The 13,602-nt window shown below is 42.1% G+C and overlaps 1 protein-coding gene across 14 annotated transcripts in view; it reads right to left on the bottom strand.

Moving 5' to 3' along the window:
• Window positions 1-13,602, bottom strand: part of RBMS2 (RNA binding motif single stranded interacting protein 2) — a 72,968-nt gene that overhangs the window by 25,322 nt on the left and 34,044 nt on the right. The gene's annotated exons all lie outside the window — the stretch shown is intronic.

Genomic DNA, 13,602 nt, shown 5'->3' on the forward strand with positions numbered 1-13,602 from the left:
TCCCTGTCATGTGTGTATTTTATTTTTTTAAAGATTTTATTTATTTATTTGACAGAGAGAGATCACAAGTAGGCAGAGAGGCAGGCAGAGAGAGAGAGAGAGGAGGAAACAGGCTCCCTGCTGAGCAGAGAGCCCGATGCGGGACTCGATCCCAGGACCCTGAGATCATGACCTGAGCCGAAGGCAGCGGCTTAACCCACTGAGCCACCCAGGCGCCCTAGGCAGTGGCTTAACCCACTGAGCCACCCAGGCGCCCTCATGTGTGTATTTTTAAGCAACTTTTAGACAAGACAAAAATAGGGCAAATAAACCTACAAGTCATACATTCAGCTCTGGAAATGGCAGTACTCATTTTAAGAATGACACTGAAGGGGCGCATGGATGGCTCGGTCTGTCAAACGTCTGTCTTTGGCTCAGGTCATGATCTCAGGCTCCTAGGATCAGGCTCCCCACCTCTGCTCAGAGGGGAGTCTGCTTCTCCCTCAGCCTCTGCTCCTCCCCCCAACTCATGCTCACTCTCTTTCTCTATCTCAGATAAATAAATAAGTAATCTTTTAAAAAATGACATTGAAATCTCCATTGAATTACTAGATCTACAATAACAATCAAATACTGGGGCACCTGGGTGGCTCAGATGGCTCAGATCATGATCCCAGGGTCCTGGGATCCAGCCCCATATCATCAGGCTTGCTAGTGAGCCTGCTTCTCCCTCTCCTTCTACTGCTCCCCCTGCTTGTGCTCTCTCGCTCTGCCAAATAATAAATGAAATCTTTAAAAATAATAATGCAAATACTAGAGGGCTCAGGCCCCCTCCATTATCATTACTATCCTAATTGTACCACCTGATTTAAAGTACATTCAAAACTGTGACCTGTATTCTAATCATGATTGTTCCCAAGGTCAGAATAAGAAGATTACTGCTAAAGATCATTCAGTAGTATATGTCTTTTCTTGTCTCCAAGGAATTACTATTATTTACCCTTGGCTGAGAAAGCCAAAATTTTCCTCCTGAATAGGAGATTCTAGGCCTGGGGTGATGATGATGATGACAAATGATCATGATGACATGAACTACAACAGTGGCAGAAAAAGCATCTCCAGTAGCATGAGACCATTTGCCTGAGTTTATCTAGCCCCTTTCCCAGTGTGAGAGAACATCTCTAAGAAAAAGTATCAAAGACGCCAGGACTGTCCAAACAAGAACACAAGCTTTACTGAGGAAAGAGATATACTGAAAAGACATTACTGGTTTGCTACATAGCTATAACCTTGGCTTTAATACTAAGGTCTTAGCTATTAACTTAAAAATTAACTTAGTTGATAATAAACTTATTGCAAGGCCAGAAAAATTCCTAGGAAAAAAGATATGATTCAAAATAACCCCTTCTATCTCTTGATATTCCTATGTAGCTTCTGCAAATGCCACATAGGTTTGGCTCCAAGGAGAAAGAGTATTAATCAATCAATCAATCAATCAAGGAAGCCCCTAAGTAAAGCCTATCTGGCTTCACAAAAGAAAATATTTGGACAGACATAATAACAAATGTAAACTAAAAATCCATGTTTATCTATGTAGGTAAGAGAGAAAAGAGGAGTATGCACAATGGTACAGAGAAATGAGATATTCTTATGGGGGGAGGGAAGGATAGGGAAGTATTGTCTTTCTTAGCGCCTACCGAAATGGTTCTCTGAGGTCACTGGTCCTCTGCCAGGGCCTAAGGCTAGAAATTGAAGAGCAAGATATTCTTTTAATCATCCTGTATTATGGTAGATTTCATAAACCAAAGCAGACTCTAAATCTTAAAGCTAATATGCTTTTCATCACTTTGTCCTAAAAAATGTCATTTTCATGTAAGGAACACAGATAGGGTTATTAGAGAAGAGGAAATGGCTGAGTTATTACTACATGAGGTTCTTTTCAGGAAGGGACAGAAATCTATTATAGCATCTATCAGTTAACTACATTCCTTTGAATGACGTGTAGCTTTGTTTTGCTCCTAGAAGAAAAAGAAAAACTGGCAGGATTTTATGTATAACCTTGGCTCATATTCATGTAGGTGGAACCCCTGAAGTCATTTGGATTAGTGGCCACTGAGAACAGGACTGGGAGGGGCACGTGGGTGGCTTAGTTGGTTAAGTATCTGCCTTCAGCTCAGGTCATGATCTCTGGGTCCTGGGATCCAGGCCCGTGTCGGGCTTCCTGCTCAGTGTGGAGTCTTCTCCCTTTCTCTTTGCCCTTTCCTTGCTCACATGTACACAAATGCATGCTCTCTCCCTCTCAAATAAATAAATAAAATCTTAAAAAGAGAGAGAGAGAGAGAGAACAGGACTTGGAACTGTCCAATGCCCGGTAATTCCAAGATGTGAACTCTCTAAACAAGGGCCCTCACATTCGGCCTAGAATCTTAGATGCCTGAGATTATTAAATCTGCCTTCAGAAATAAAGGATGATAGCATATTATGGATCAAAGGGATATGTAAAGTTATCCAGTAGAAGAGTACAGGTATCAGTGTTCTTCGGAAGGAGATTTAATTCTGGAAATGAATGGGAAACATGAGTGGGTTTATGAACAGAGAAAGGATGCCACGGATCTCAGCTACATCATCAAAGCTGGTTCAGAGAGGTGGGAGACCAGAGGTGGTAAGACTATTAGGAGATATGAGACATGAAGGGACATAGGAAAAAGCCTAAAGATTGGTGGGGGAGTGTTTAAACGATGTGCAGAAAATACACTGTGATACATCCCAGAAGAATACCTGGGGATAAATACCAGGAAAAGGACTGGTAGGATCCAGATACAGAAATGTGTAACTCCTTCATCTCCATCCAGAAGAAAAAAAATCAAACTCCCTTCTTGCTGCAGCAGGAATTTTATGTTTCCTGTCTTGCTGAGTTAGAGGAAACTAGGAGACACGACAGTGTTCTTTCTCTTGTTCTCCTTCAAGAGAGCGTAAAGGTAGAGATGATACAATGCCAACTTTCCAATCACTAAGTTTTCATCAGCTCCTTAAAAGAATGATCCAGTCACATAAGCTACTTATTAATTAAATTATAATGTAATAAAACATTACCTTTATTCTGAAAATTAGATTCTGATCAAGTGTTCATTTTGCATGGTTTAATAAAACTCAAAAATCCTGGATCCATTCATTTGCCATCAAGGTCATCCCCATCCTGGGCCCTTAGCTTTATTTATTACCATCAGGGCAGGAGAAAACCCCATCCCACGTCTATTTCCGAGCTAGTTAAATTCCTGGTATATAGTATACAGGCATGAAATATATTTGCTAAAACAAACTCAGGGAATTTGCTAATTGTGTATCATTTTAATAAACCCCTAAAAACAATCTCACAAATATAATATCCAGTGGCCTGACATCAAAATTCCTATTGCAACATGAATATGGATGATCTAGGCAACATATTCCTGGAGCCAGTGGTCTCTTGGACATACAACACATCTGAACTTATTTTTTTTTAAGATTTTATTTATTTATTTGACAGAGAGAGAGACAGCGAGAGAGGGAACACAATCAGGGGGAATTGGAGAGGGAGAAGTAGGCTTCCCACCAAGGAGGGAACATGATGTGGGGCTTGATCCCAGGACCCTGGGATCATGACCTGAGCCGAAGGCAGACGCTTAACGACTGAGCTACCCAGCACCCCCATATATGAACTTTTCAAAAAAATCCTTTTCTTTTCTTTTTAAGTAAATGTTACTCCACACATGGGTCTTGGACTCACGAATCCAAGATCAAGAGCCACATGCTCTCCTGACTGAGCCAGCCAGGTGTCCCCATATCTGAACATTTTTGTCTAAAATACATTATTCCCCTGGTTTCATTATAATACATCCTAACAAGAGAAAGCCCACTTTCCCTGAGAAATAACAGACCTCTTAATAATCACTCATGAGACCCTTTGCACTATTTGAGTCATTCAGTAAATGTCTGAATACCGGGGCACCTGGGTGGCTTGGTGGGTTAAAGCCTCTGCCTTCGGCTCCAGTCATGATCCCAGAGTCCTGGGGTGGAGCCCCGCATTGGGCTTTCTGCTTGGCAGGGAGCCTGTCTCTCTGCCTTCTTGTAATCTCTTGTCTGTCAAATAAATAAATAAAATCTTTAAAAAAAATGTCTTAACACCAACTATGTGCAAGCCCTATGTGACGCGATGGGGACTCACAAATGCGAGAGTAGGAGTGAAATATTTCATAATAAATTCAAACACACACCCACAAGGAGCCATTAAGGAATTCACAAACCAGAGCTTACAATCTAGATAACTACCAGAATGAAATAAGTGTGCTAATGGGGATCCAAGCAAATCTGTATAAGTGTACAAAAGAAAAGACTCTTAATTCCTGAGAGAAAGGTTTCTCAAAAAAAACGGCTATATCTTGAAGGATGTATAGGATATTAACCTTTTAATGGAGAGCCATAGGGAAAGGCAAATCAAAATCAGAATGAGTTACCACTTCATAACCACTAGGATGGGTATAATAAAAACATTATGGTTTTAACCAAAGGTAACCTGGATGTTATCTATAATTAAAAATAACAAGGCTGGCAAGAATGTGAAGAATCTGGAATCCTTCTACACTGCTGGTGGGACCATAAAATGATAACATCTGGTTTGAAAAACAGTTTGACAGTTCCTAAAATTGTTAAACACAGTTATCATATGACCCAGCAATTCCACTCCTAAGGATGGACCCAGGAGAACTAAAAACCTATGCCCACACAAAACCTGTACAAATTTCTTTTGGCTATTTATAATAGCCCAAAGTGGAATCAATCCAAATATCTATCAACTGATGAATGGATGAAGTGTTGTATATTCATACAGAAAATTACTATTCAGCTACTATTCAAACCAGATGTTATCATTTTATGTTCCCACCAGCAGTGTGGGAATAACACTGATGAAACTTCAAAACACACAGTGAAAGAAGTCAGGCACAAAAGAGCACATATTGTATGACTGAATTCACATGAAATGTCTAGAACAGGCAAAGTCTATAGAGATAGAAAGTAGATTAGGGGCGCCTGGGTGGCTCAGTGGGTTGAAGCCTCTGCCTTCATGATCTCAGAGTCCTGGGATCGAGCCCTGCATCGGGCTCTCTGCTCAGCAGGGAGCCTGCTTCCCCTCCTCTCTCTCTGCCTGCCTCTCTGCTTACTTGTGATCTCCACCTGTCAAATTAAAAAAAAAAAAAAAAAAAAAAAAAAAACCTTAAAAAAAAAAAAAGGAAAGTAGATTAGTGGGAGCTTGGGTGGCTCAGTTGTTTAATCATCTGCGTTTGGCTCAGGTCATGATCCCAGAGTGCTGGGATCAAGTCCCAAATCAGGCTCCTGCTTGGCAGGAAGCCCACCTCTCCCTCTCCCACTCCCCTTGCTTGTGTTCCCTCTCTTGCTGTGTCTCTCTCTGTCAAATAAATAAATAATATCTTTTTAAAAAATGTGATAGTAATGGGTGGGGAGAAGAGGGCATTCCAACCACTAAAAACATCTTAAGATATTAGACAGCCACAGGCTAGCATGAACTAGCACAGAATTCAGCTTAGGTTGGCATCAGCCTACTTCATTTCTAGATAGAAAAGTTCTAAGACTACTATATTTTCTTGAAATTCAAGTAGAAATATAAAACAACCATTAATCATATCAGAGCAAGAAAGGGATACTTCTGTCTGGCTGGATCAGTTGAAAGACCATGTGACTTTTGATCTCAGCATTGTGAGTTCAAATCCCATGTCGGGTGTGGAGATTACTTTATTTAAAAAAAAAAAAAAAGAGCTTTTCCAATCAAGAAGTGGGCAGAAGACATGAAGAGACATTTTTCAAAGAAGACATATCCAGATGATCAACACATGAAAAAGTGCTCAGCATCACTCAGCATCAGGGAAATACAAATCAAAACCACAGTGAGATACCACCTCACACCAGTCAGAATGGCTAAAATTAACAAGTCAGGAAACAACAGGTGTTGGCAAGGATACGGAGAAAAGAGAATCCTTCTACACTGTTGGTGGGAATGCAAGCTGGTGCAGCCACTCTGGAAAACAGTATGGAGGTTCCTCAAAAAGTTGAAAATAGAGCTACCCTATGACCCAGCAACTGACTACTGGGTATTTACCCTAAAGATACAAATGTAGTGATCCAAAAGGGGCACATACACCCCAATGTTTATAGCAGCAATGTCCACAACACCCAAAGTATGGAAAGAGCCTAGATGTCCATCAACAGATGAATGGTAAAGAAGTTGTGGTGTATATATATACAATGGAATATTAAACAGCCATAAAAAAACCCAAATCTTGCCATTTGCAATGACATGGATGGATCTAGAGGGTACTACGCTAAGCGAAATAAGTCAATCAGAGAAAGACAATAATCATATGCTCTCACTGATATGAGGAATATGAGAAACAAGACAGAGAATCATAGGGGAAGGGAGGGAAAAATGAAACAAGACCATCCAGAGAAAAAGACAAACCATAAGAGACTCCTAATCTCAGGAAACAAACTGAGGGTTGTAGGAGGGAAGGAGCATGGGAGGGAAAGCACGGCTGGGTGATGGACACTGGGGAGGGTATGTGCTATGGTTGTGATGTGTTGTGATATGCTGTGGATTGTGTAAGACTGATGAATCACAGACCTCTACCCTTGAAACAAATAATACGTATTAATTTTAAAAAGCTTAAAAAAAGAGGGATATTTCCTACATTCCCCCTTTTCTAGAAAAATAAACATTAACAATATTAACAGCAAAACAAAACAAAAAGGCATTTCTGGAAAATGCAGAGCCTGAACCAGAGAACACATACCATGTGTCTACCATAGCTGGTTTTAAAAGCTGACTCAGCACTTTCTACTATTTCCTCTTAACTCAAGTAAACCTGACACCATCTCCAGCTCATCTCCTCCTCCTCTTTCATGGCTCTCACCATTATAACAGCAATCTGTTTCCTGGATCCCTTGAATACCAAGATGGTAACAGTAAAGTGCACAAACCATACGGCCTCCAGGGAGTTATTTATGTTTATACATAATATAAGGTGGTGCTCAGATTGGGTCTCAAGTATACGACTGATATTTAAAAACCCTCAGCCACAGTAACTACAGAATCCACAGTTAAGCATATACTACAGCATGCTGCCCAGGAATCCATTTGCCTTTCCAGATCTACTCACCATTCTTTTTTTTTTTTTTTTTAAGATTTTATTTATTTATCAGAGAGAAGAGGGAGAGAGAGCGAGCACAGGCAGACAGAATGGCAGGCAGAGGCAGAGGGAGAAGCAGGCTCCCCGCCGAGCAAGGAGCCCGATGCGGGACTCGATCCCAGGACGCCGGGATCATGACCTGAGCCGAAGGTAGCTGCTCAACCAACTGAGTCAGCCAGGCGTCCCTCTACTCACCACTCTTACCAAACTTGCTTGTGTACCAGGAAGCTGACCATATAGAGTACATGCACAGGTTCCCTTGCCTTCTGGCTTCCAGCTGGATTTGGCTAACCAGATGTACACCAGTAGCAGATCAAAGAGTAGATGGAGAATGAGATCAGAGTATTTATTTCCCTAGCTCCTGCCAAAGCACCATGATTTGGCTGCGTACTACTGAAGCCCACAGTACTTTCCATACAGCTACTCTCAGATCCTGAGATAATCTCTCTCAGTATTTTCCTTTATTAGATCTAGAGGTAATGAGGTAATATAGGCTCTGTAATTGCTGGCCATAGAATACTCTGCTCTCTCTCACTGGTTTCCTTAAACCCCTTTGTAAATAGTCTCTTTATTAATCTTTCTCAAATTACTCAATTTGGATATGCCATCTATTTCCTTTTGGGACCCTGAATGATGAACCAACCATTCTACCTTGAAGGCTTGGGTGGAAGATTTGTGTCAGAAGCTCTTGAGAAATTCTGCTTTCTTTAAAACTGAATAAAAAACCTTCTCACTGTGCAAAAATCCTCAAGACGCAATTTAACACAGAATTCTGTTCTCTATCAATTTGTCTAAACTTTAATAGTGTCTTAAATCCTTTCACACTTAATGATTTCATTTGATCTTCCTGACAACTCTATGAGGTCGAACAGGGGACGTGTTATTCTCTGACACTCAGAAACTGAGTCTCAGTCTTATTTCACCACTCCCTCTGTGATATCACTTTGCTTTTCATTTAGCAGAACCAAGGTACAGAAAACCCAAATACTAAAAGAATCCAAACCAGTGCAAACAGCTGAGTAAACACATAAAGCTGCCTTTTACATGACCTTATATCCTCTGTTTCTCTCCTTCTGGAATAAGAACAGTTCTAAGTTCCCAGGCAACTCGTAATGTCTAGTCAGTGTAGAACATTTAAGGAACAAAGGTATTTGAACTAAGACTCAAATACGCTAGAGGAAAATCTCTTATAAAGACTGGTGCTTACAGAAACCAACTAGAGCCACAGCCCTCAACTGAAGTATATCGGCGGTTCTGTGGTGGGCAGACCCCTTTAGACACATTGGTTTTAAGGAGCACAAGCCCATGCCTGCAACCCAAGTAATAACCAACCATGTCACCAGTTTGTGGGTACATGTCAGTGTGGCAATACCTCATATGTACCAGGAAACACACAGCAAAGGGCTTAATAACTTCTCAGGGTGATAGAGGGATCTTTAAGGGTTAAGCAGCTGAAGTCAGAACATGACAGCCAGCGGCTTGGGGAGAATAGGTGTGGAACACAACTCAGCCCCCACTGAGTGTTATTCTGCATTACCCAACGCCTCCACTATTCAGCTTAGCTGGTGCATCATCTCTGTTCAGGAGAGTATACAGGCTGGGAAGGAACTGCAAAGTGAGCCAGAATAGCAGCATTGTTGGATCTCCGTGGCTCAAAGAGAAGTGTATCTGGCTCTGCCACAATATGGCTTTTTCAGACAGAGAAAAGACAGGAAAAGAGAACGCCAGCCAATAGTCTGTTTTACCCTACCTCATCATTTGCCATATAGTCATCATTTGACCCAATTTCATATTAGCCAGAAATAAATCAAATAAACCCACAGGAAATCAGGAAACACCAGCACTCGTCTTTTCCACCCTCACAGTACCTGATCAAGGAACACCCAGAATACCCAAAGAATACTGGGGATCTGGTCTTACTAAGACTCAAAGTCATGAAAAGATTCTGCTCCTCTGTTCATTATAGAACTTTTTTTCATTACAGAAATACTTTTGACTCACCAAACAATAAATACTGGCAATACTACACACCTGAAGGAACTGGCCTAACCCAATGATATGAAAGGTACGTGTGCCTAGTCTATTTCCAGATCAAAATAAAATGTACATATACAACCAGTCTGTAATACATCAGGTATATCAAGTCCTTAACCTTGTTCTAGCTTGCTTTTTACAAGTCACAAAGATGTCACAAAGTCTAATGTAATATTCATACAAGTATCTCTAAAAAGATAGAAGAGAAATAGTTAATAATTATGGCTACTAGAAAGGAACTAGGTATATGGAGGATGGGGTGAAAACACAGACTTTTTCTGTATTTCTTTAATACCCATTTGAACATTTTGGGTTTGGGGGGGGTTTGTTTTATGGGGAGGGTTTTTAAAATAAATTTATTTTTTAAAAAGACTTTTATTTATTTTTTAATTTTTTATTTTCAAAGATTTTTATTTATTTATTTGACATACAGAGATCACAAGTAGGCAGAGAGCCAGGAAGAGAGAGGAAGGGAAGCAGGCTTCCCTGCTGAGTAGAGAGCCCAATGCGGGGATCAATCCCAAGACCTTGAGATCACGACCTGAGCCGAAGGCAGAGGCTTTAACCCACTGAGCCACCCAGGCACCCCAAGGGGGCTCTTTTTTTTTTTAAGTTTAAATTCAATTAATTAACATATAGTGTATTATTAGTTTCAGAGGTAGAGTTCAGTAATTCATCAGTCTTACATAGTACCCAGGGCTCAGGGGCACCTGGATGTCTCAGTCGTTAGGTGTCTGCCTTTGGCTCAGATCATGATCCTAGAGTCCTGGGATCAAGTCCCGAATCAGGCTTCCTGCTCAGTGGGGAACCTGCTTCCCCTCTCCCTCTGCCTGCAGCTTCTCTTGCTTATGTTCTCTCTTGCTATCTTTCTGTCAAATAAATAAATAAAATCTTTTAAAAAAGAAATACCCAGTGCTCATTCCATCAGTGTCCTCCTTAATGCTCATCACCCAGTTACCCCCACCCCTCCACTCCCAAACCCTTAGTTTCTTTCCTATGATTAAGAGTGTCTTATGGGGGGGCGCCTGGGTGGCTCAGTGGGTTAAAGTCTCTGCCTTCGGCTCAAGTGATGATCCCAGGGTCCTGGGATCGAGCCCCACATTGGGCTCTCTGCCCTGCAGGGAGTCTGCTTCCCTCTCTCTCTGCCTGCCTCTCTGCCTACTTGTGATCTCTCTGTCAAATAAATAAATAAAATCTTAAAAAAAAAAAAAAAAGAGTGTCTTATGGTTTGTCTCCCTCTCTGGTTTTGTCTTATTTCTCCCGGATTTGTTTCTTTTACCAACCAGAATCATGCTGTATGTATTGTTCTTTAATGTGCCTTTTGGAGATGTTCTCAGCCTAGCACACTCCTTTTATCCATTATATATTCCACAGAATTAGTGTCACTGTTTGGGTTGCTTCATTCCACTGTTATAATTATGCCTATTTTTGTGCACAAACTTGAGAACAGTGGCTGGAATTTGAGAAGAGTGTCAGTTTGAGCCCTTGTCATTCTGAGGTGAGGGCGTGCTGACTTAGCATTGAGCAGGTGGCAGGCCGTGCATGCTGACTTGGGCAGGAGAGTGGCTGGACTGTGAACTTGGGACCCACAAGCCAATGGCATCAAGTGTAATAGGGATGTGGCTGGTTTTGTCCCTGGTCATGAATTCCTTTGAATTCTGTTTGTCTGGGAAACTCCCTCCCACCTTATATTCTGAATGAAAGCCTTGCTGAATAGAGTATTCTTGGCTGCAGATTTTTTCCTTTCAGCACTTTGAATATATCATGCTGCTCCCTTCTGGCCTGAAAAATTTCTGCTGAAAAACCCACTGATAGCTTTATGGGGTTTCCCTTGTATGTCACTGCTTTCTTTTCTCTTGCTGCCTTTAAAATTCTCTCTTTATCACTACTTTTGGCCAGCTTATTTGTATCTTGGTGCAGACCTTTCTGGATTGGTTTTGTTGGGGGCTCTCTGTGCCTCCTGGATCTAGATTTCTCTTTCCTCCCCCAGATTCAGGAAGTTTTCAGCTATTATCTCTTAAAATAAATCTGCCTTCTTGCTCCCTTCTCCTTCTGGGATCCCTATATTATGACTATTATGCTTGACAGTGTTACTGAGTTCCCTGGGCCTATTCTCATTTTGTATTCCCCACCCCTCATCTGCTGAGCTTGATTACTTTCCATTACTCTGTCCTCTAGGTTGCTGATCTGTTCTTCTACTTCCTCTTGTTTGCTATTTATTCCAGGTGGTCTATTTTTATTTTCATTTAATGAGTTCATTATTTCTAACTGGTTCTTTTTTAGATCTCCTGTTTCTTGTGAAGGATCTCATGGAGGTCCCATAATCCTTTCTCAATTCTACATGAGCATTACTTTAAATTCACTATCAGACATATTACTTGTCTCCATTTTGTTTAGGTCTCTTGCTGTGATTTTGTTCTGCTCTTTCATTTGGGACATATCCCTCTGTCTTCTCATTTTTTTTTTTAAAGATTTTATTTATTTATTTGACAGAGATCACAAGTAGGCAGAGAGGCAGGCAGAGAGAGAGAGAGGAAAGCAGGCTCCCTGCGGAGCAGAGAGCCCGATGCGGGGCTCAATCCCAGGACACTGAGATCATGACCTGAGCTGAAGGCAGCAGCCCAACCCACTGAGCCACCCAGGCGCCCCCTGTCTTCTCATTTTGTCTATTGCTGCATCTGTTTCTCTGTGTTAGGAAAGTCAGTTACATCTCCCACACTTGAAAACAGTGGCTTTATAAAGAGGTCCTGTAGTGCCCTGCAGTGCAATGTCTCCTTTTCACGAGAAAATGGTGCTTCAGGGTTATCTCTTTATGTGTTTGTGCACACTCCTATTGTGGCTGGGATGTATTTGACTTCGGTTCAGTGTGCAATGGCTCTCTTTGCCTGTTGCAGGCAGAGTCTGGCGCCGGTGGTGTTAGTGGGTTGGTCCCAGGTAGCCTTGGGCTTGAGTTCAGTAAGACCAGGTGTTTGCCAGAGATGAAGTAGCACCAAACTGCAGGCACTTTCCCTGTGTTGTTCTCTGAGGAGCTTTTATTGGTCAGGGGTGGGGGTCCTGCAGTCAGACCAGCTGTCTGCCCCTAACCCACTGCTGGGGTCACAGTCAGACTGGTGTGTGGCTATCTTCCCCTCTCCCTGGAGCAGGACTCACTTTGGAGTGACGCTGACCCTTGTCTAGGCTGTGCGCACACCTCCAGGCTTGTGGCACTGTTCTGATGGGATCTTGTCAGGAGCAATCTGAGGGGGTGATCTGTTTCACTATGGCCTCTTCTCTATGTCTGGCTGCAGAGAGTCTGTTCTGCCAGACTCTGTTCAGGTCATTTTCTGGGTTATTTATGCCAATGAGTGTGTTCTCTAGGTTGCCACATGGCAGGAGGTGAGCCAGGGTCCTTCTACTCCACCATCTTCCCAGCAGCCTCTGCTGAAACTTTTGTTTTATACCAAGTCCAAACATCTATTATATATTTAAAACCAAATAAAAGTTGGGACACCTGACTGGCTCAGTCAGTAGAGCATCCAGCTCTTTTTATTTTATTTTATTTTATTATTCATTTGAAAGAAACAGTAAGAGAGGACAAGCAGAGGGGCAGAGGGAAAGGGAGAAGCAGACTCCCCACTGAGCAGGGAGCCTGACGAAGGGCTCAATCCCAGGACCCGGAGATCACGACCTGAGCCAAAGGCAGATGCTCAACCAACTGAGACACCCAGGCACCCTAAATATCCAGCTCTTGATCTCAGGTCTTCAGTTTGGGCCCCATTTAGGGGCAGATATTTTTTCTTAAGTTTATATTTTTAGTAATCTCCAAACCCAATGTGGGGCTTGAACCGAGACATCAAGATCAAGAGTCAGATGCTCTTCTGACTGAGCCAGCCAGATGCCCCACAATTACTTTAAAATAAATAAATTTTAAAAAGTCTCTTAAAAAATCTGACATACTAGGGGTGCCTGGGTGGCTCAGTTGGTCAGCTCGGGTCATGATCCCAGAGTTTGGGGATCAAGCCGGTGTCGGGCTCCCTGCTGAGTTGGGAATCTGCTTCTTCCTCTCTCTCTCTGCAGCATCCCCTACCTGTCCACTCTCTCTCCGTGCCCCAAATAAATAAATAAGATCTAAAACAAACAAACAAACCCGACATACTGATAGACTATTGGGGTAACTGGTAGCTCAGTCCGCCTTCCACTCAGCTCAAGATCCCAGGGTCCTGGGGATCCAGCCCTCTGCCAGGCTCCCACCTCAGTGAGGAGTCTGCCCCTCTCTCCAATCCCTGCTTGTGCTCACTCTCTCTCAAATGAATAAATAAAATCTTTAAAAAAAAGTAGGATAGAATATTAAAACACTTGAGTCTATATAGCC

Source organism: Mustela lutreola, chromosome 8 (assembly GCF_030435805.1).
Source record: "Mustela lutreola isolate mMusLut2 chromosome 8, mMusLut2.pri, whole genome shotgun sequence".
In the NCBI taxonomy this organism is placed as follows: domain Eukaryota; kingdom Metazoa; phylum Chordata; class Mammalia; order Carnivora; family Mustelidae; genus Mustela; species Mustela lutreola.